Source organism: Crocodylus siamensis, chromosome 9 (assembly GCF_052110815.1).
Source record: "Crocodylus siamensis isolate JL-2025a chromosome 9, ASM5211081v1, whole genome shotgun sequence".
In the NCBI taxonomy this organism is placed as follows: Eukaryota; Metazoa; Chordata; order Crocodylia; family Crocodylidae; genus Crocodylus; species Crocodylus siamensis.
Genome location: NC_143403.1, coordinates 60976831 through 60998050, shown reverse-complemented (window position 1 = coordinate 60998050; position 21220 = coordinate 60976831). Strand labels below are relative to the sequence as shown.

General features: G+C 44.8%; 1 protein-coding gene across 14 annotated transcripts in view; it reads left to right on the top strand.

The window, feature by feature from the left end:
• Positions 1–533: 533 nt before the first annotated feature.
• ARVCF (ARVCF delta catenin family member) overlaps positions 534–21220 on the top strand; it is a 444623-nt gene continuing 423936 nt past the window's right edge. For 4 of the 14 annotated variants that reach the window (XM_090062546.1, XM_090062544.1, XM_090062539.1 and 1 more), the window contains exon 1: positions 951–1345. The gene's annotated coding sequence lies outside the window, so the exon portion shown is untranslated. Of the gene's footprint in view, positions 855–950; positions 1346–2107; positions 2374–21220 lie in introns of those variants that run through there. The other 10 variants (XM_090062541.1, XM_090062542.1, XM_090062548.1 and 7 more) reach the window with 8 other exon arrangements.

Sequence of the window (21220 nt, the reverse complement as noted above, 5' to 3'; positions counted from 1 at the left end):
CGCCGTGCCGGCGTAAGTTCCTCCCACCCAGCCAGTGGCCAGTCCCGTGTCTTTCGCACACTCGAATAATCCTCTGAAATCAGTGCAGATCTGGCACATTCTGACTGTGAGATTGGGTCTCTGGCCGGTTGCACTCGTTGGCTACCAGCTCTGGCTCTCAGGATGCCCTGTTTCCCTTCGCTGTTTGCCGTCTGTGCAGCTTGGAAGCGGCACCCTCTCTAGAGAAAGATCTTTTGATTCCACTCCAGCCATCGGGGGGCTGCAGCTTTGAAGCAAATGAAAGACATCCCAAGTCACCGGGTCCAGGCTCGAGCGGGGCCAGAAACCACCCCTGTCTCTGTCCGGGCGAGGGGGGGGGGGGCGGGACATGCTGTTTTGACAGACATCTCTGATGCCCAGTGGCGAGCTGCGCTGGCAGCCAGCGAGCAGAGCACGCCAATCAGGCTGTGGTTGCTTGGTTTAGCCGAGCCGAGCCGGCCAATGGGGAGGACGAGGGCTGGGAGCACTGCGTCGTTTTGTGTGCGGGCTGCGGGCGGGCAGCTGCGAGCCGCGGGCCGGGCGCGGGGGGGCCCGCCTGCCTCCCCATCCCCCACAAACTTTTACGGGGAGGGAGGATTAACCCCGCCCTCCCCAAAGAGCTGGAAGGACGAACAGCAGTGCAATGGGTGCATCTCCAGGCCCGGGGCGACCTTTACACCGGGGCTTCAAAAAATACAAGCCCTGAAGGGCACCGTGCTGCAAACACACGAGGCTTGAGCCCGCTCCTTGATTTGCATGGGGTGTGGGAGATGAGGGAGTGGAGGATCACAGAGAGAATAGCAAGTTTATCTGTTCCAAAAAGGAGAAATCCCCAAGTGTGTGTGTGTGTGTGTGTGGGGGGGGGGGGGGTCCTAAAAAAAGAAAAGCGGCAAGCGGGGGGGAGGTAAATATTAAAAAAAAAAAAGAGGAGAGGTTAAAAAAGGCTCCTTCCAGCGGGGATGGAGATCTTTTCCTGGCTGCCCTTTGTCAGGAGAGGCAGGCACTGGGAGGTGGGAGGGAGAAGGCCGTCTCGTGCGCTGCCTGCCGGGCTGCCGGGCGCTCCCGGGAGAGGACCGCGGGGGGATGGACGGGGGCCGCGGCGATCTCCGCGGGGGCTTGCGCTCCTGGAAGATGAAGAGGGCGAAGGAGACACGCGGGGGTTGATGCGCTGCCGATCAGCCGCTGAGTATTTTACTGAAGAGGGTTTTTTTTGTTTTTTTTTTTGTGTGTGTGTTGTTTTTTTTCTTGCACACCCGCCTCCTTGCGCTCCCGGGAAGGCGGCAGAGGCGAGGGGGGGGATAAGCTGAGGACGGAGAAGGAGAAGGCGGTGAGTAGATGCTGGGGCCGGGGGATGGATGAGCTCCGCGCCTGCTTTTGCATCCGGATGGCAGCCGCATGCCTTTGTGTGCCGGGGAGCGGGTGCTGCCCACGCGGGGCGCATCCTGCGGGGCCGCGGGGGGAAGGCATTGCTCAGGTGGCTCGTGGCTGCCTGAGAGATGAGCCTCTGCCTTTGTAGCAAGCGAAACTCTCCCTTGGATCTGAAAGCCTGAGAGCACCCGATGCCTTCACAAGCCTCAAATCCAAGGGCGGATTTTTTTTAGTCCCCTTCCCTTTGCCTGTGTCCCTGCAGCGCTGCTTTGCATGGTTGAAAGCTCACGTTTGCCAAACTTGAGCAACTCTTACTAGATGTTCAGATCAGGCGAGGTCCCATCTCATGGTGTCTTGTGTGGGCACTTGCCGGAGGGGATGTCTGTCCTCTCAAACATGTTTCCATTTCTGCAAGGTGCTCCCGTGCTGTGGCTGGGGTCAAAACTCCAGTTTTTGTTTTTAGTATGTTTAAAAATATGATGGTGATTTTTGCTCAAATCCCATTCCACCCCTATTACTATTTTCAACATTGCCTGCATGGATAGATCTGTGTTTATAAGGCAATATTTTTCCTTATATAGCAAGGGGGTTTATTTTTGACATAAAAATCCTGATCCCCAGTGACAAAATATTGACACTGGCTGATTGTATCTTCCTTTGGATGAAATGCTGCAGTCTGCATTAAGTACATTGCTTATTAAAGCCTTTCTAAATTAAACAGATATCCTTTTTACCAAACGGTAAAGATTGTGTTGTGCGGCTTCGAAGCCTGACATTTGACTGTCTCCAAAAATGTTACAAGAGACTGGAATAATCAGGGGACAAAAGGCAGTTTCATATTAAGTCTGCTTTGGAGCAAATTCTGATGTGTTCTGCAAAACTAGCACAACCTATGTATGGTGTCTAAAAAACCTGAAAGGCTGGATAGTTTCTACAGACAAAAAACCTGACAACAACAACAACAAAAGAAACAAGTTGTGAGCTATGGTATGTACCCATTAACGTAAGATATTTAGATGGATGGCTGTTAAATTTATTTTAAGCAACATCTCTATAAATGCTTGTACAAAATATTTAAATTATATGCCCCATTAGGCAAATAGGTTTATCTTTCCCTTGCCTGGCTAGAGGAATGTGTTTGGTGGGCAAGGTTTAGAGGAACAATACAGTTTGACTGCATAGTTTCACTGCATGGTTTATCCCCGTGTTTTGTCCAGTGATGCTTAGGATCTGTTCTGTCTGACGTTGGCTGTTATCTGTACAAAGTTGCCTTTTGCTGATTTGATTTTGTTATCCTGCGATTGCTCTCAGTAAAAATAACTGTAATCCACTGTGTTTAACCATAGGTTTGATCTGATACTTAGAGGTAACTGATGACAAATGATTCCCTCTCGGATGTAGTTTTAATCTTTTCATTCCACATTTCTGCAAGAGATTTTTGTTTCATTAGACCAATAAAAAAACCAATAAGAGCTAGCAAAAAGCAGGGTTGTTTGCAGTATATACAGTTATGGCAGTGCATGGGCAACAAATTGTAATTCTTCCTTTTACTTGTACTGTATTTTATATAGGCTGTAGTTACCATATACTGATATTTTATCCTGAAGTTCTTGTATTTGCATAGGACAGTTGCATAACACCAAGCTTCTGTAACTGGTTTTAGTTGCTGCAATACACACTATTTCTGCAGTGTTTTTGTGTTTGCACCTGAAGTTTGCATCTGAAACTGAATGCCATCAGAAAGCCTGCTAGAACTCTTGTTGTACCAGATTTACAATTTGTTGTTCTTCATATTTTATTGTGTGGGTATAAATCATTGACACAAACCTTGTAAACAAATGTCTTTATGGCTAAGCATGAGACTACATTTAGCTTATTCCCTTCCATGTGTGACAGCATCTCTTACGGTCTGAATACATTCCATTAGTAATAACTACCAACATCATCTCAAAAGCAGAAGCTCTGATCAAATATTGCATGTGTGTTCCTTTCTACTACATACAAGGACAAGAGCCAAAATCTGTTACACCATTGTAATTTGGCGAACAGTTCATTAGATTCCGTGAAATTACTCTAGGTTTATACCTCTCTAACTGAAAGGACTGTGATGCCTAGTTTTTATTCTAGTTCAGATCGCATTACTCTTCGGAAGAGCGAGGGACCAAAGAACATTTATTTCCTTATCAGAAAACATTTAGGACTTAAATTCACTAGACAAACATATTTTCTTCAAAAAGGGTATAGAATCATTACTGTCACATTAAAAACTAGAACAAAGAGGCCTGGACAAGTGCTCCAGGTCAGTTCTAAATGGGGTCCACACCTTCGGTAGCAATAAGCAGAGCTAGGTGTCTCTGCTACCATAGGAAGACGTAGGACTTGACTTGCTTATGAAATATTTCCAGTCTGACTTGCCTCCTCCATTTGGAACAAACAACCATAAATGTGACAAATGTGGTACATGCTCTTTGTTTCAGTTTGCCCTTTCTCTTTCCCATGCAACCAAAAAAACCCCCCAAAAAGCCAACCAGAAAGACTAACTCTTCCATTAGAGTAGACTGATGTTTTGGGACTAACTCCGCCGGGCTAACTCAGAATACACCTGTTTCACAGATCCACATCTCCTAGCGTACTGTATATAAATAGAATGAGATACATTTACATGCCTATTTCTGTGCAGTGTTCTAGGAGCATAGTAAGATTTAATAAAATCCAGTCTTTTAAAAGGCTCACAGCCAGCCCTCCAGCAATTACTTTTTTAAGAAGTAGCATTTTGGTGTTCATACATAGCTAATCACTGCCTCTATTATTCTTCATTACCTTATAAAAATGCTACCTCAGACACAACATCAGCCCAACTGCAGAGGCTTCCTCAGCTTGATAAAGGGTATTTGCACCTGAAAGGTTGCAAAGAAGAATTTTTCCAACTATTTGAGTTGGTCTAATAAAAGATTTACCCAAAGAACCTTGTCTCCCATGTCTTTAGACCAACACGGCTACAACCCACACCCCTGCCATCAGATAAAATCTCTTTCATATAGCCTGAGTTACATTAATTGACTGCTGGGGTGCTTCACTGAAGTTAGCGGCTTTGAATCACCAATATGCACATTTCTTCCAGCACTTTTTTGAGTTCTTAAGTAAGGATGTGTAGGGAGCCATGTGTTAAAACTGAATGTGTGCCCCTAAAATATTTTAATCTGTTGTAAAGGACACTTAAATTCAGTCAATGTCTACTCCTACTGAAAAGTGATTGAATACTTCCTCTGCTAAGAGCTGTCATTATTAGGAGTGCATCACTGTTGAAACTGAGAGTGTCCCTGTGGAAAACAGTCAGTTTGACTACTGAACGTACTAGCATACCACTAAAAATTACTTACCAGCATATCCATAGGAACTCATTATTTTAGGCTTTTGAACTATACTCGGAAGAATATCGTGTATTCTGTTTCTCTAAATTTATTCCCTCATGTTTGGCTACAGAATTGTATGCTCTGTCACCCGAGCACCAGCCCTCTAAAACTAAGGGAAATATCAGCTTTTCTAGCTTAAGTAAGGTAAAATGTGGTTTTTGAGGATCTAGGAATTTACACCTCCAGTTCTAGTCAATAGGTGCTGCCAGATTACCAACATGTCTAACAATACAGTCTTTAGAGGTGTGTTGGGTATCGAGAATCATTGCACTTTTGAAGACCAGCACTTAAGTGTTGATGTTTTTAGAAGTCTAAACTTATGCATAGGCTAGAAAATAATAAGAGTTGCTACAGTAAGGAAAGAAAGTATGATTCCAAATCATGCAGTCTCTCTTTATCTCTTTCCCAGGGATCTACTCATCTGATCTTACAGATGTATTACTTACGTTAGTAATATAGTCCTGGATTAATCAGCTGATATTGATTGCAGTGAGACAAGTTGAGTAAGGATTTAAAAGATTAGACCCTGGTATTTTTTGTGATTTTTACAAAACAAAGCTAGTTTTTCAGGTCACAGACTCAAATATGATATTCAGCAATAACAAAAATGTAATTGCCATCTGACAGATGTTTGGTGGCCCAATGCACTGAGAAGTTGGCCTTAGACTGTTTTGTGCTCAATGAGTTCTCACCTTGCAGTAGTCTTAGAGACCCAAAGGCTGCACCAACCTGAAGAATAAGTGATTCCATCAAAAAGACGGTTCCTCCATTTTAGACGCTGCATCGGGTTGGAAGTTTGCAGTGGTGCTGTTCTTGGCGTCTTGGTTCTGTGGCTACAAGATTTCAGTCCCTTGTATTGTAAAAGCACCACTACTTTAGGAATTCCACTTCACATAAAATGGAGGAAAACTATGCCATTGTGTGTGACATAATACTTTAAAAGGATGGAAATGTGTAAAATGACGCTATTGCTACAGCTCATGAAAACCAGGCGATAAACCCTATCTTTGAAGGCACTGAAGTAAAACTTAAATTGGCTAATGCATGATGCTGCTTTAAGATAAATGATTTTGAAACAAAAAATGTTGCCCCTCCCCTAACAAGAAAATTTGTAACATTTAGCAGCAATAACACTTTATTGCGTGCAGCTTTCACTGTAATCAGTAATCCTCAAGAATAATATTAAAAGGCCTCATCAGTGATGACTGTCTTTGGGTTTAAGTGACTGATTTGTGTTTAGTGTCTGCAACAGAAAACTACTTAATCCTGTTGCCTGTGAAACATACCTAGTAGCAGCTACAAGGTATTAAGATTTATTAAGGACACCTGGAGAAGACTGTCTTTCTACTTCCACTCCCCATTTTATAGTGTACTGGAAGAACCATTCTCTGTTGCTGGAATACGTGGAGAAAAACACCATGCTGCCCATAAGATAGTTTCTTTGGCCCTTTAAGATTTTTATTCCGTTATGTGCTTGACTGCAGCATTAAAATCTTCCATGTATGTTTCAGTTAACATTTGTTCTAATTATGGTTTTCCTGCCTCTTTGGATACATGCATCTTATTTCAGAAACTACTACAGTATTTCCATGAGCTACAATATGGAAATATGCCAGTGCGTCACTGATCTATTAGCTTATGATTTGTAGGTCAGGAGGAAATTGAGATTTTGCTGTCTAAGCAGTATCATCTCTGCTGCTTCAGTGCTTACATGACATCTCAAGTTGGCTGAAGATTAAAAGGACATTGTCAAGGTATCGTTCACAATTTAATTTTTTAAAATTTATTTTATTTATGAACTTATTGCTGTCATAAGCCTTTGGAAATTTGAAATCTGGTGCTTTCCAGGCAGATTTTTTGTCCTCCAGAACAATGGCTTATTATATGGCTGATTATAGATTATTTAAGAGTACTGAAGCATTTAGTTTATTCAGAAAGCTGATAATAAAGATTCATAGATTGGACACTGGAAATGGATGGGGAAAGGGGAGAACAAGTAAATCACTGATCAGTTTGCCGTCAGCCAATTTTGACATTTCTTACGATGATAAAAACCACATATATTATTTTTTCTTCCCTTTAAAAATGTATGCATAATAGTTTTTAAGAGCATACAAGTAGGCAGTCCCTTCCTTCCCATGTTCTGTCACCTTTTGTAAGTAGACTTTGTTTTCAGTTGGATGCATTTTGAGATGCTTAATCAAGTGTTCTCCTATAGATCTGTAGAGCTACACAGTTCCCATTGATTTCATTTTGGCTCCACATAGAGATGGAGTCTTTGGGGGTAGCTTCCCTGGCAGAATCAGGGTCCTTGTTCTACACCTTGCACCTTTGTTGTTCAGAAATGGATTTTCTTTAACTTAGTTCTGCTGAAAAAGACAATGTAGTCCTTGCCACCAGAAGTTAACGGTCGAAGGACAAGCAATATCAGATGGAGGAAGTACAACTTAAGAAGTGAACTTGTTAACTTCATAAATTCCTTGAGCTTGCTCCTTTCAGTTACATGCCCATCTGAGGCAAAAGTTAAGTGAGGAGCTAGATGGTGGTTTGAGAAGAGGCCAGAAGGAAGCACAGGAAGGTTCCAGGCATCAGAATCCAAGATCCACATGTAACCTGAGTGCCTGGATTTGTGCTTTCTGATCTAAACCAAGGTTGCCAACTCTTGGCATGCCACAAGTTGCACAGACAACCTGTGTGTGTAGCACATGGTGCTCAGGGAGGGAGCAGGGAACAGAGACAAATAGGGTAGGGAGCAGAAAGCAGAGCATCAGATCAGGTAGGGGAAAGGGATTAGAGTGGCACTCAAGAAGGGTGTGGGGCTTATCTTGTGGTACCCCTACCAAAAAGGTTGGCTTCCACTGATATAAATTAAATCCTTATGGCTACCCTAAAGTGACATAGGTGTGCAGCATGTCTTATCATGTTCTTAATGATAAGAACTTGGGTGATCATATGTTTCATGCAGTGTTTTGTAAAGTGTCATTGTAGTGTGTTTGTCTGCATTAAAAAGTATGTTTGTCGACCTCCTAATAAAATGCCCACCTGCTAGTTTGCCAGTGTCAGGTCCCTGAACGTTACTTAGAATAAAATCATTAAAATATTTAGGACTTTTGTCTTTAAAAAATTAATTAGAAACATTTAAAATCTTGACAATGCTTTTAAAAAATGTAGAGACTTCCCAATTGGATCCATTTTAAGTTGTCTAATTGGTAACGTTACCTTCTGGGAATACTGTAAGATCAGAAATATATATATTAAATCAGTTGACAGCATTTAGCTGAGTCTAGATATTTTTTTGTAAACTAGATGATGGATTACTTTAGCAAAAGCAGCCCTAGTTTCAGTGTGGGTAATGGCTACTGTATAGCTGTTTTTTAAGTTCTGGAAATTCATTTGAGTTGATGTCCTCATTCAAATATAAACAAAACTGCTTTGCTTTCAGTAAAGAGCAGTCATGAAAACTGTACTTTGTAGGGAAAATGCAACCTTCTTTTATCACTAGAATAATGACTTTGCTTAATTTATTTAAATTTGTAACAGTGTTAAACAAGTTAGTGAAACTGCAGCCAGTGTAGGTAGGAGTTTAATAGGCTGCCCTTTAGTTGTTATAGCACAGGGGCGGGCAATTATTTCAGGTGGAGGGCCGCTTACCCAATTTTGGCAAGCTGTCTAAGGCCCCATGGGTAGCCCCACCCCTTGACAAGTGCCCTGCCCCCTGGTCACCATCTTGGGACCAATGTCCCAGAGCCAGCACCAGTGGCGCCCAGAGCAGGGCACAGGCTGGCAGGGGTCTGTGGAATCGGGCTGTGCTGCACCAGCAGGGAAAAGGGGGAGCTGGCCTGGCTTCATAGAGCCCCTCCTGGCTGGGACCCTGTATCCCTGCCGCCCTGCTCTGGGCCCTGCTGGCGCTGGCCCTGGGACACTGGTGCAAACCCTGTGCTCCCTGCCCTCTCACTCCCAGTGACCCCAACCCCATGGTACAGGAGTGGGGGTAGTGTACAGCCCCGACCCCCTGCTCGCCGGCAGGGAAGGAGCTGGTGCAGAGCATGGGGAAATGCGGCCCCTCCCCTGCTCTGTGGCTGGTGCTCCCTGGTGCAGCCACTCACAGCCTGCGCAGGCCTGTCCTGAGCAGGTATAGGCAGCCCCACATGGGCTGGAAGTGGCTGCAGTGTGGGGCATCTGGCACAGGGCGAGAAGCTGCTTTTTCCTGCGCTCAGTACCAGCTTGTAACCAGTCTCTGCAACCAGCCGGAGCCCCACGCTGGCTCTGGGCTTGCCTGTCAGGGCTGCACAGTGTCAGCAGCAGCTGTCACCCCTTCCTCGCTTGCTGCGCTGGGCAGTGTTGGCTGCTGCTGCCCACCCAGAGTTCGTACGCTGGGCAGCACAGAGGCGGTGGTGGCAGCCTTACTGCAGCCTACCATGGCGCAAGCTCTGGGTGGGCAGCAGCAGCAAACACTGCCCGGCGCGACAAGTGAGTGGGGGTGGGCAAAGCTGCCGGCGCCGTAGTGCAGCCCCGATGGGTGAGCCCAGAGCCAGCGCAGGGCCCTGGTTGGCTGCAGGGGCGGGTTACAAGCTGGTGCTGAATGCCAGGGAAAAGCAGCCCCTTGCCCGCCCCCTGCACTGCAACCGCTCGCAGCCCACGTGGGGCTGCCTGTGCCTGCTTAGGACAGCCCTGTGCAGGCTGCGAGGGGCTGCAGCAGGGAGTGCCAGTCATGGGATGGGGGAGGGGCCGCATTTCCCTGTGCTCCGCACCAGCTCCTTCCCTGGCCTCCCCCTCCCTTACCTGAGCTTCCTGCTCTGGGCTGGTCCCAGGCCAGAAGCCCCTGCTGGGGATTCCAGCTGGGGGGGGGGGGGGGCCGGGCCCCTGCTCTTGCATGAGCCCTCCAGGTTTCCCCTGGGTCCTACTGCCCCTGGTTCCTGTCATTTTTGAACTAAGCCTGACCTGCTCCACCAGGCTTTAAACTAAGCCTGCTAGGGGATGGGCGGACTACTGCCACTGCTGGCCCGCTGAGCAACCCTTGCAAAGCCAGCAGGCCAAGGCGCCTAAGGGACCCTACCCCTGCCCCTGCCCCAGCCCTAGAGCAAGCTGCGGGCAGGGCAAGGCAAGGGCGCCCAAGGGGACACTTGCCTGCCTGTACACAGATGCCAGGAGCTTGGGGAATAAGCAGGAGGAGCTTGTCCTCCTGCTCAACACAAATAATTATAATGTCATAGGGATAACGGAGACCTGGTGGGACTCCACCCATGACTTGACCACGGATATAGACAGCTATACCCTGTGCGAGTGGACAAAAGGGATGGGGGTGTAGCTCTCTATTTCAAGCAGAGCTACGCATCCCTACAAGCCAGCATTGGCACCCAGGGTGGATGACTAGAGACCCTGTGGGTTAAAATCTGTGGGGAACATGGCACAGGAGATATGCTGGTGGGAGTCTACTACAGACCTCCTTCCCAGAATCAAGAGATTGACCAGGAGTTTGCCAGGGAATTGGCTGAGGCTGCATGCTCCCAGTCCATGGTTGTCATGGGGGACTTCAGCTACACAGACATCTCGTGGGAAGAGCACTCGACCAAATCTGAATGGTCGCAAAGCTTCCTCGTGCGTGGATGAGCTCTATCTGACTCAAGAAGTCTGTGGGCCAACAAGAGGCAAAGCGCTGCTTGACCTGGTACTGGCAACTGGGGATGACCTAATCAGCGACCTAACGATTGAAGGGAAGCTGGGTGATAGCAACCACAAGCAGATCACCTTCTCCATCCACCAAAAAGCTGTCAAGTCAGTCAGCGGTACAGAGGTCCTCGACTTCAGGAGGGCTGACTTTGACAAGCTCAGGAGACTTGTTGGTGAGGCCCTAAGGGACCATGACCCCAAAGGGAGGGGAGTCCAGGAACGGTGGTTGCTCCTCAAGGGAATGATCCTAGATGCACAAGCTAAGTCTATTCCATCTCAGAAGAAAGGCAGCAAGAGGGCACAGCAGCTCCCTTGGCTCTCCAGGGAACTAGCTGTTCTCCTGTGTCTAAAAGGACAGACCTACAAAGGACGGAGGATGGGATCCATCTCCAAGGAGGAATACTCTGCAGTGGTCCAGACCTGAAGGGAGCAAACTAGGAAAGCCAAGGCTGCCATGAAACTCCAACTGGCTACAAGTATCAATGACAATAAAAGGTTCTTTTTTAGATATGTGGGGAGCCAGAGGAAGAGCAAGGGCAACATTGGACCCCTGCTAAACCAAAAGGGAGAACTGATGACCGATGCCCAGGAAAAAGCCAACTTGCTAAATGGGTACTTTGCGTCAGTCTTTCACAAGTCCCATGGGACACCCCTGCCCATTACGGGACAGAGACACTTAAGTGAGGGTGGTTCCTTGCCCTCCATCAATACTGACCCTGTGAAGGAACAGTTTGAGAGGCTGGACACCTTCAAGTCAGCTGGCCCTGACAATTTCCACCCCAGAGTACTCAATCATCATAGCTCAGCCCTTGGCACAGATCTTTGAGAGCTCCTGGTGCTCTGGTGAAGTGCCCAGTGATTGGAAGAAGGCCAATATCATGCCTATCTTCAAGAAAGGGAGGAAAGTGGATCCGGTAAACTACAGGCCCATCAGCCTGACCTCTATCCCAGGGAAGGTCTTAGAAAAAATCATCAAGGAGGCCATTCTTAATGGACTAGCTGATGGCAACATACTGAGGGATAGCCAGCATGGGTTTGTTGTGGGTAGGTCATGCTTGATCAATCTCATTTCCTTTTATGACCAGGTGACCTGTCACCTGGACAAGGGGGAGGAGATTGATGTCATATATCTTGACTTTTAAAAAGCATTTGATCTGGTATCCCATGATCACCTCTTGGCAAAACTGGCCAACTGTGGCCTCGGGTCCATGACAATCTGCTGGCTGGGGAATTGGCTCCATGGTCAGACCCAGAGGGTGGTGGTTGATGGAAGTCAATCATCATGGTGTCTTGTGGCTAGTGGGGTCCCCAAAGGCTCTGTCCTTGGACCCATATTGTTCCACCTCTTCATTAATGATGTGGACACTGGAGTCAGAAGTGGACTGGCCAAGTTTGCTGATGATACCAAACTTTGGGATAAAGCACCCACACCTGAGGACAGGGGGGTAATCCAGACTGACCTTGACAGGCTCAGGAAATGGGCGGATGAGAACCTGATGGTGTTTAACACCGAAAAATGCAAGGTTCTTCACCTTGGGAGGAAAAACCTGCAATATGTCTATAGGCTCAGCAGTGCTATGCTGGCTAGCACTATGGACGAGAGGGACTTTGGGGTCAGGATTGACCACAAGATGAACATGGGCCTGCAGTGTGATGCTGCAGCCAGTAAAGTGACCAAAATGTTGGCTTGCATCTACAGATGCTTCTCAAGCAAATCCCAGGATGTCATTCTCCCATTGTACTCGGCCTTGGTGAGGCCACAGCTGGAGTACTGTGTCCAGTTTTGGGTTCCACAACTCAAAAAGGATGTGGAGATGCTTGAGAGAGTGCAGAGGAGAGCCACGCGCATGATCAGAAGTCAGGAAAACAGATCTTATGACAACAGGCTGAGAGCCATGGGATTCTTCAGCCTGGAAAAGCACAGGCTCAGGGGTGACCTGATGGCCACCTATAAGCTTATCAGGAGTGTTCACCAGGATCTGGGGGAACGTTTGTTCACCCGAGTGCCCCAAGGGATGATGAGGTCAAACAGTTCTGAACTCCTGCAAGACCATTTTCAGGAAGAACTTATTTACTGTCTGAGCCCCCAAAGTCTGGAATGGCCTGCCATCAGAAGTGTTTCAAGCACCTACTTTGAACGCCTTTAAGAGAAACCTGTGTTTTTCTTGCTGGGATCCTATGACCACAGGTGCTTTCCTGCCCCTGGGGTGGTGGGCTGGACTCAGTGATCTTCCGAGGTCCCTTCCAGCCCTATGTCTATGAAATCTATGACAGATAAATTTTAATTTTAAAAAAAATTTTAGGGGCCCTGCAAGCCAGATAGAATGGCCTTGCAGGCCGGATGCAGCCGTCGGGCTGTATTTTGTCCACTCCTGTTATAGCAGGATAATTTCTGCATATGACTTGGAAGCATATTCATGAACTTCCTCCATAACCCATTCTAGTGACAATGAACAACGTTGTACAGTGATAAAATATCACCTTTATTTTTGACAATCAAGTCCTCGAACTTTGAATGACTTGGCTTCTGGACAGCAATAGTAATTAATTCTCATCCAGATTATAGCTGGAATACTCCTATGGGTACCAGAAATGACTACAACTACTTTCATTAAACAACAGTGTCCTCCATTGCTCAATTCATTGTGAGGTAATTTGCTTACTTGTTATACAGCTAAATAAGCACAAGATAATTATGTTTGCTCATTTTTGTAGTGTTTTTAAAAATTTTAAAAATTAAAAACTTGTTTTAGTAGAAAAAGTTACAAAGATTCCCAGAATACCCAAAAATGCTGGCAGCTTCACTCCATACATGGCATATCTTAGGAAGGAGACTCCTTAGGAAAAAGACTTTACATTAGACATCATGCTAAAGTATGATGCCTTATGGAAAGTCTACCTACAAGCTTAATTATATTAAAAGGTTTTACTGAACATTCAGTTATTCTGTGTATTTGCACTTTCAATTTTTCACTTTTGTTGATGGTCATTTAAATGCTTCTGACATGCACTAGCATGACAATATCACACTTGTCCCTACCTGCGGAAATTCAAATACGTGTTGCTTTAAGAGTACCGTATTTACTTGATTAGAAGGTGAGGTGTTCCCCTGTTGTTTAACATAGGGGGGAAAAGCCCCTCATTTTACAAGCCAGCACAAGGTGAAGGTGGGGGGAGGAAGGGGAGGCAGCTCCTGCAGCTCTGGCCCCAACCTGGGGTTGGAGCCAGAGCCATAGCTGCTGCCTCCCCCTGCCCGCCTTCCCCCCACCCCCGCCCCACCTCTGCATGCACTGCCACTCCTCCTCTGCAACCCCCAGTCTCCCACCCCACAATGTGCTTCTCCCTTTCTCCCTCCACTTTGCTGCACTCCTCTTTACTTTTGCTTTGTGTTGGCAGGCTCCGTGTCTGTCGCAGGCTGGGGCACAGAGCATGGCTCCAGCCTGGCCCCATAGCAGTGGCACAGAGTTGGCGCTACTGCTCCAGTCTGACCCCATCACAGCAGCGCTGGCTCCGTGCCACTGCAATGGGGCTGGGCTGCAACCATGCACTGGGTTGCAGCAGGGACAGAGCCTGCTAGTGTGGAGCAAAGGTAAGGGGGAGAGGGGCTGAGGGGCAGATAGTGGGGGAGAGACTTTGCGGGGAAGGGGAGATTTAGTGACAGCCTTCTATGCACTGTGAGGCAGGCTACTAGTAAAGTCTTGCCTGCTGTGTGCACTGGACTGAAAGGTTAAATATCTAGAAGTAGTGTGCCTTTTTACTCCTATGCCTCAGTCTGGCCCTCCACTTCGGTAGGGAAATGGCAGTGCAGTGCATCTCCACCACACAATGCTTGCTTATATGTTATAAGTTCAGGTCAGTTGTAAAGTCCTTGGGAGCAGAATGGTGAAGGGTAGTAATATCACATAATATCACATTTAATACACTTGTGATCAGTAGTTCTTATTCTTTCACTCAAATGAGCATGTAGGTATACACACTTCCAATTTAGAAACAAACCTTGTTAAAAGGAAACACTTCTATTAAATGCTAGTCTCAACAGTCTTGTCAAAACTTTAAGGAAGATTTATTAATGCCAATTTATAAAACAGTTATAGTCCAAGATTAAACTTATTCTATGCTAGTTTTGCAAGTATGTCAATAATACACACAGAAATGTCCCTAAGGTATTAAAAAGATAATTTTACTGTATTCAAGGGCCATAAATTTAAGAGCTTCCAGTAAGTTTAAGGTGTAATTTCTTCCCCTGGTTGAATAAATATCATATTTGACTTTATTTTATCAATGAAATGTCAAGTGAAGTATCACACATGAATCCTGACTTAAACTGGCAGTGTTTTGCTTCCTTGCACCACAGGCTGGGTCATGCCATGCTGGTATAACTCCTTCACATATTTTTAGTTTAGTTCTTCTTTAATTCAGTGTGACAATACAAGTAGTGAGTTATTGACGGCAGCTAAAGTGAGACCATTATGGCTGTAATCAATAACACACCTGCACAGAATAACAACTACTACCAGGAACATATTTTGTATTGATTTAGAACTCTTTGCCTTCTTTAGGTCCCCCGCTCTGGTACTTCCAAGATTTAAATAACAATATCTCAGCTTTAGAGAAGAGGTTACAGAGTTAAATACTAAGAAATGATGACATATCAAGATGTAGATTACACAATTAAGATTTCACTGCAACCTGAACTAGTACTTGCTAAATTCCTGTGGGCTCTCATTCTGGACTCAGGTGGCTCCTTACCTTAGCCTGCAAGATAATGCAAGTGAAAAGCCATGTTCCCAGTCCAGGGGCCATACTTACACAAAGGATGATATGACAAGTTGCTTTAAATGTGAAGTGATAATGGAAACCACTGAGTGGCCTATTAAAACTTTGGTAATATTTCCTGATTGCCACAAGTAACAGCTCTGACCTTAAACTAAAATTTAATCCCTCTTAATTGCATTCCTTTTTCTTCTGAGTTTCTCACTAATTGAGTAGTGTCAGAATGATGTTGTAGGCGTGATGGTCCAAGAATATGAGAGGCAAGGATTTTTGGGTCGTATCATTTATTGGATCAACTGCATAGCTAGGATCAAGTTTGACAAGGTTTCAAATGCAAAATATAATCTGAAGAAGAATGATTTGCATTTGAAAGCTTGTCTAACTTTATCCCAACTATGCAGTTGGGTCAATAAAAGATATCACCCCAAAATCTTTGCCTGTCTCTGAGGAAGTTTTCATAAAAGGACACCATTTAAAAAGATTGTTACCACTTTTTATCTTTTTTATGCTTAAGATTGATGGAGTTCAACAGGAGATACAGTTTATATTCAGGCTGCTAGGAGCTGCAATATTCCTTGCAATATGCCTTTCTACACCAGTTATTTTATTGGTCAGCTGAGCAGCCAAATACATGCAATAGTGATTTACCATACAGGTGTGTTGAACAGAATAAAGCCACCTAATGGACTTTTAGAATGATAAGAAAACTTTAATGCTACACCGTGGATAATCTCAGCCTATGAAGGGTTTCCTCAGCTGCAAATCCAATTGTCCATATGGATTTCTGTTGTACTTTGCAGATTTTGCATTTAAAACTGATCTGAGATCATTTTCAGTCTGAAATCTTAAACCTATATTTTATTCTGCTAGTAGTCTACTTAATAGTTTAGTGGCCTAGACTTAAAATTGTTCTACTTGTAATGCTAATACAGCCTTCATAACAGAAGCAACAACCATTTGCTGTAAGGGATTTCCAGTTAGCTTCCAGATCTTTGTTACTTGTCTTCTATTCAGCAGTATACATCAAAGCTCTAGTTAATCAAGGGTTCAACTAAGTCACTTGTGTTTTATTGATAAGTGTCTTTTCAAGACTGCTTAACCAAATCCTTCCATGTGACTCTAAGTTACCTGAAGTAGATCTGACTGGACTTTTAGAAAAATTCAATTTTTCTCCTACTCTTCTTGTAAGTTTTGTCCTCTCACCCTAATGGGCTGGTGTTAGGATGACAGTCCCGGAGCAAGATGGATAAGAATCCAGAACACTGGAGTGGTGTTTTACTCAGGATGGAGGCATCCATGAAGTCTTAAGAGTTTGAACAGAAGTGATGAAAATAATATGTAGTTGATATCATTGGTCCTGTTTGTTTTAAAAAAGTTTTACTATTAATAACAATGTAAATGCAAAATCATTGAAGAAAACAAAAAGGATAATCTATATGTCCATTTGCTACTTTAACCTGAACAGTAAGTATCAAAAACATCCTATTTTCTATGTGATGTTTTCTGACTAGGCTGAAAATATTTATTTATTGTCTTACACTGGGAGATGTCTTGGTGTCTTCTCTAGATATCTGTATCCATTCCTGCTGCGAGTCACTGATGAGAGAGCCAGAGCTGGCCTTAGGGAAAATGGCAACCTGGGTGAACTTGTATTTTGGCACCCTCCTCTCACCCCCAAGTCAGCAGTCTTGCTGCAGATAGAGGCAGGCAGGCAGGGGCACAAGATGCAGTCCGGTGGGGAGGCGAGGTAGCATGGTGTGCCACGCAGGTGGCTGGGCAGGCACTGCTGCTGTCTGCATGCGTCTGCCCCGGCTCCTCAGGAGCAGTGGCTGGAGTTGGGGGCTGGCTGGGCTGGGCACTGCTCCTCCTGTCTGGGGCAGGGCAGGGCAGGGGGAGAGTGCTGCTGTGTGCATGGGCTTCTCACAGGTGTGTGTGTGCATATGTGTGTGGCACCCCCCTGGGCAGTTGCCCTTGTTGCCCACCCCTAAAGCCAGCTCTGGAGACAGCAATCTGTTCAGGCATTTCTTTGGCTGTTATAACTTCTGACTAATAAACAGCTCCAGTCTGGGATAGTAATATGTTTTGCAGCCTGGCTTGTTCAGACATTATTTGAAGGCAGATCAGTGGTGAATGAACTGAACATAAAAAGAGCACATAAGGACTGCTTGGTGATTTACAGAGAAAACAGTCTATTGGCTGAGACTTTCAAAGAGTTCTTAGGAGCTTAGGACCAAATTGTCAAGGAACTTTAGGCATCTGTTGAAATCAAAATTAAAATACTACCCCATAAAGCTTTCCCACTACAATCAATGGCAGTTTAGTGCCTAAAACTCTTTGGGCCTTAGACACTGACTCCCTATGACTCGTTTCCTTTCAGCTTGCCTGAACGTTTTGACATCAGTATATAAGCCTCAGAATGGTGTTGTTTGTTAAAACGTTTTGGGAATGAAGGTATTTTAATAGAATTAAATTCTTAAAGATATTCAAAATCCATCTGCAGATTAACTTTATAAACATGTGCCAGAGTTCTCAGGCAATCAGGCTAAGAGGGACATTCAGCATGCTAGTAGCTTGGATCCGCTCTGGGGTTTTTGGTCCTCTGATGCCCTAGCATGCATGATGTTGGCATAGTGATGTTATCTGTGGAATCTCATGGGAATATGAAGCTAACATACATCTCGGGGATCAGCAGAATACTTTCATGTATATAGCTTAGAACTGCCTCTGCAGTTTTGCAAAGCAAAAAATTAATCCCTTTCTTAGCCAGATTATTTTGGGGCACTCAGCAAATTTCCAAATTTACATAAAATCCATTTGAAGTTTTCTTATAAATGCGAAGAACTTCAAAATGTAACACTTTCATTTATACTAATGGATGCTGCCTATCTAAATCCAGTTTCTAGCTGCGGCTGTACTAGTTATACAATATGGAACATACCTAGCTGTGTAGGGTTACCCAGTGGGCTAGTTTGCCCACAATTAAACAGATGAATACACACGAGAATATTCCAAAACGCTCAGTTAGCAAATTCTTGTGATTTTCTTTCTTGTAGAAGGGTTGTGTGCTTGGTAACAGTAGCATTACCAAGTGGCATTGTGAATGTCAAGCACTGTTCTGCAAGAACATTTACCTCATCTTGTAACTCTGACCTTGTGTACTCAATTTTTTCCTGAATTATGTCTGTTTTTCATGCCTTACCCAAGAGATTTCCTTCTCATCCTTTTGGATGAACTTAAAGCTGATAAAAGCCAGCGCTGTGCCTGGAGTATCGCACAGACAATGACATTTTATCTGGGCAGAGTTTGAAAGTTTCACGCATTAAAATGGTTCCACGGTTGGTTCTGACACAATCCAGTTCAGAAGAACAGGAATCCTGCGATGAAGGAGAAATGTCTTCACTTCTGTACCCATTCCCCCTCTCTCCCTTTGTCCCTTTATAAACTCTTGGGACAGACTCTGAAGATGCACAGTGGGGCGGTGACAAAATGTCACCGGGGCATACACTGTAGCGTGTAGTTGCAACCATTTCTGAGTCAACTGCATCTTTGAACCCCCAATGGCCACCTCGAGGCCTCAAGCTTTTTTTGGGGGTGGGATCTTGTATCCATTGTCTCCAAGCTAAGGCTGAAGACTTCTGCAGTTTACTGTGCTCACCTCACCAGTTCTGGTTTGCATTTACCAGGTGTATTTCTTTTCTCTCAGGAAATGATGGGTTTTTCAATGGCTAGCCAGCTCTTATAAAGCAAAGCACCATCAGTTCAGAGCAAAATATATATCAGAGAAAACATTTAAAAACAATAAGCAGATTATATGCAGGGCTGTTTTACCAAAGAAACCCTTGGCAGGTTGGTCAGGGTCTCATGTTTGTCAGTTCTTGAATGGGAGAGTACTATTCCCTCACTGGAGATAGCTGTAGTTTTTTTACAGCTTCAAGGTCTTTGTTGTTTTAGTCCCTTCAATCCAGGTCAAACTAGTCTGAGCTTTCTTCTGATACATGTGAAACTTCAGAAGGCGTATCACCTGCATTATTTCAGTATTGGGGGATTTACAGTTGTTGATCCCCAAGTGCATTTAGTTTTGCAAGAAGCATCCTTTAGGTAACTTGTTGATCCAGGAAAGCAATCCATCAACAAATCCATAAAGTTAAGACGATAGTCACTAAGGATTTTGTAGCATCTGTTGCAGCTTTTCCTTTCCAAAAGGATGTAGCAAGGATATCTAGCAGGTATCCTGGAGGACTTCACCTGCTTTGTTCCGAGACAGAACAGCTGTTATTATATCTCATTTTCAAACTATGCTTGTTTCTTCACTAACTGTCTCATAATAACTAAGCAAAATATACTGTTTGTAACATGAACTTATGCTATTTGACAAATATCCCCATGTATCTACCTACTCTGGTTAGAACTTCCTGAGTAGATATGAAAGGAAAGCCCTGAGTATATCCCAGTTTACCCCTTTCACCTCCAAATCTTTGGGCCAGCACTTGGGACAGGACCTTCCATTTCCTTACTTTCAACCAGCTGCTAGGCAGAGGGGACAGTGCCTTTGTTTCTCAAGTGTCTGTGTCTTCAAGATTCGCTCCCATGGGCTACTATAGGAAAGAGCATCCTGGTCAGAAAGAGGGATCAAGATGGGCCTGGCTTTCTGCAATACTGGTCTTAACCAAACAATGCTTTTTCCTGCTGAGGGATACTAAATCTCTGGCAAGGGAGAGTCATCACCCCTCCCTCAAGTGCAAAATCCTACCTCTGTTTCACCCGGCTCTAAGAGCTTAGGGATGCATGTCACAGCACCCCATTTTCCCTAGAGAGAGCATGTGGGAGACTGAATCTGGGCCCACTGTGTTGCCCCATGTGCTGAGAAGACATAAATGACATTGCCTACCACCTTGCTCATGGCCATTCACATTATCACTTTAGTAAGATGCTTGTAAACCACAAGGAGAATGTGTTCCTCTTGTACTTCTGTAATCTTTGAAGCTGCTGTTTTTCATTTTTCATAGGCTTTTCCTATCCTTGGACAGGCATTATGTGGTTGGCAGTATCCTTTTGCTTCCTCAGTTTCTCTACTCTGGGATAGATTATGATTTACTGCATCTCTCAGCTTTGCTTCAGATTCCCCCCGATGCCTGAAATGTCAGTCATGGTGATATTCAGCTCTGCCTCCATGTACCTGATAAAAGCAAGGATTGACTTAATGGCCCTGGCAGCCATGGGGCTGGAAATCTGTCACCCCCTCCTGATACCTGGATCTGTCTATAGATGCTGGGAGGACAAGCTGAGCTTAACACCCCCCCCCCCCCCTTCCCTTCCTTTTCTCTGGCAGGTACTTCATTTGCATGGATGCTGAGCCTCCAGCTACATTTCGGGTTTTGGATCTCTGCCCTTTTAGAAAGAAAGGTTGCATTTTGCCTCAACATTTTTGCTCCAATGATTGTATCAAAGAAGTATTTTCTTACACTCCCTCCACCAGCATTCTTGGTCTTTGCTGTACCAGTACAGAAACCTGAGCTGCATGTTGTGTAACTGTTTTCACAACCTTGATCCGAATTGTACACCCCCTCAGCATTTAATATGGTTTCATTACACGGGGTTTCCCCAGAGCTCAGGCAGTTCTGGTGTCATTCCACCTCTTAAATATTTCTCAGTCTGTGCCTTCCAAAATCTCCCCCCTCTGATAGTTAGAAAACTTTTGATAATTCCCAACCTACATCTATTTGTATTCATATCCATTTATTCTTGTGCTAACACTGCCCTTATGTAGTAGTAGTTCTTTTTCCTCTTTGATGTAGTTATAGAGAAAGATCACTTCCCTTTGTTTTATGAGGCTAAGTGGGTGAAATGCTTTTAGTTGTTTCTCACAAGATGACTTTCCATTTCCCAGATCATCCTAGTAGCCCTTCTCTGCTGCCTGTTTCCTGAACATGGACCAGTATATTACAGTGTATTCCAGGTGAGGATTTGCAAGCACCTGG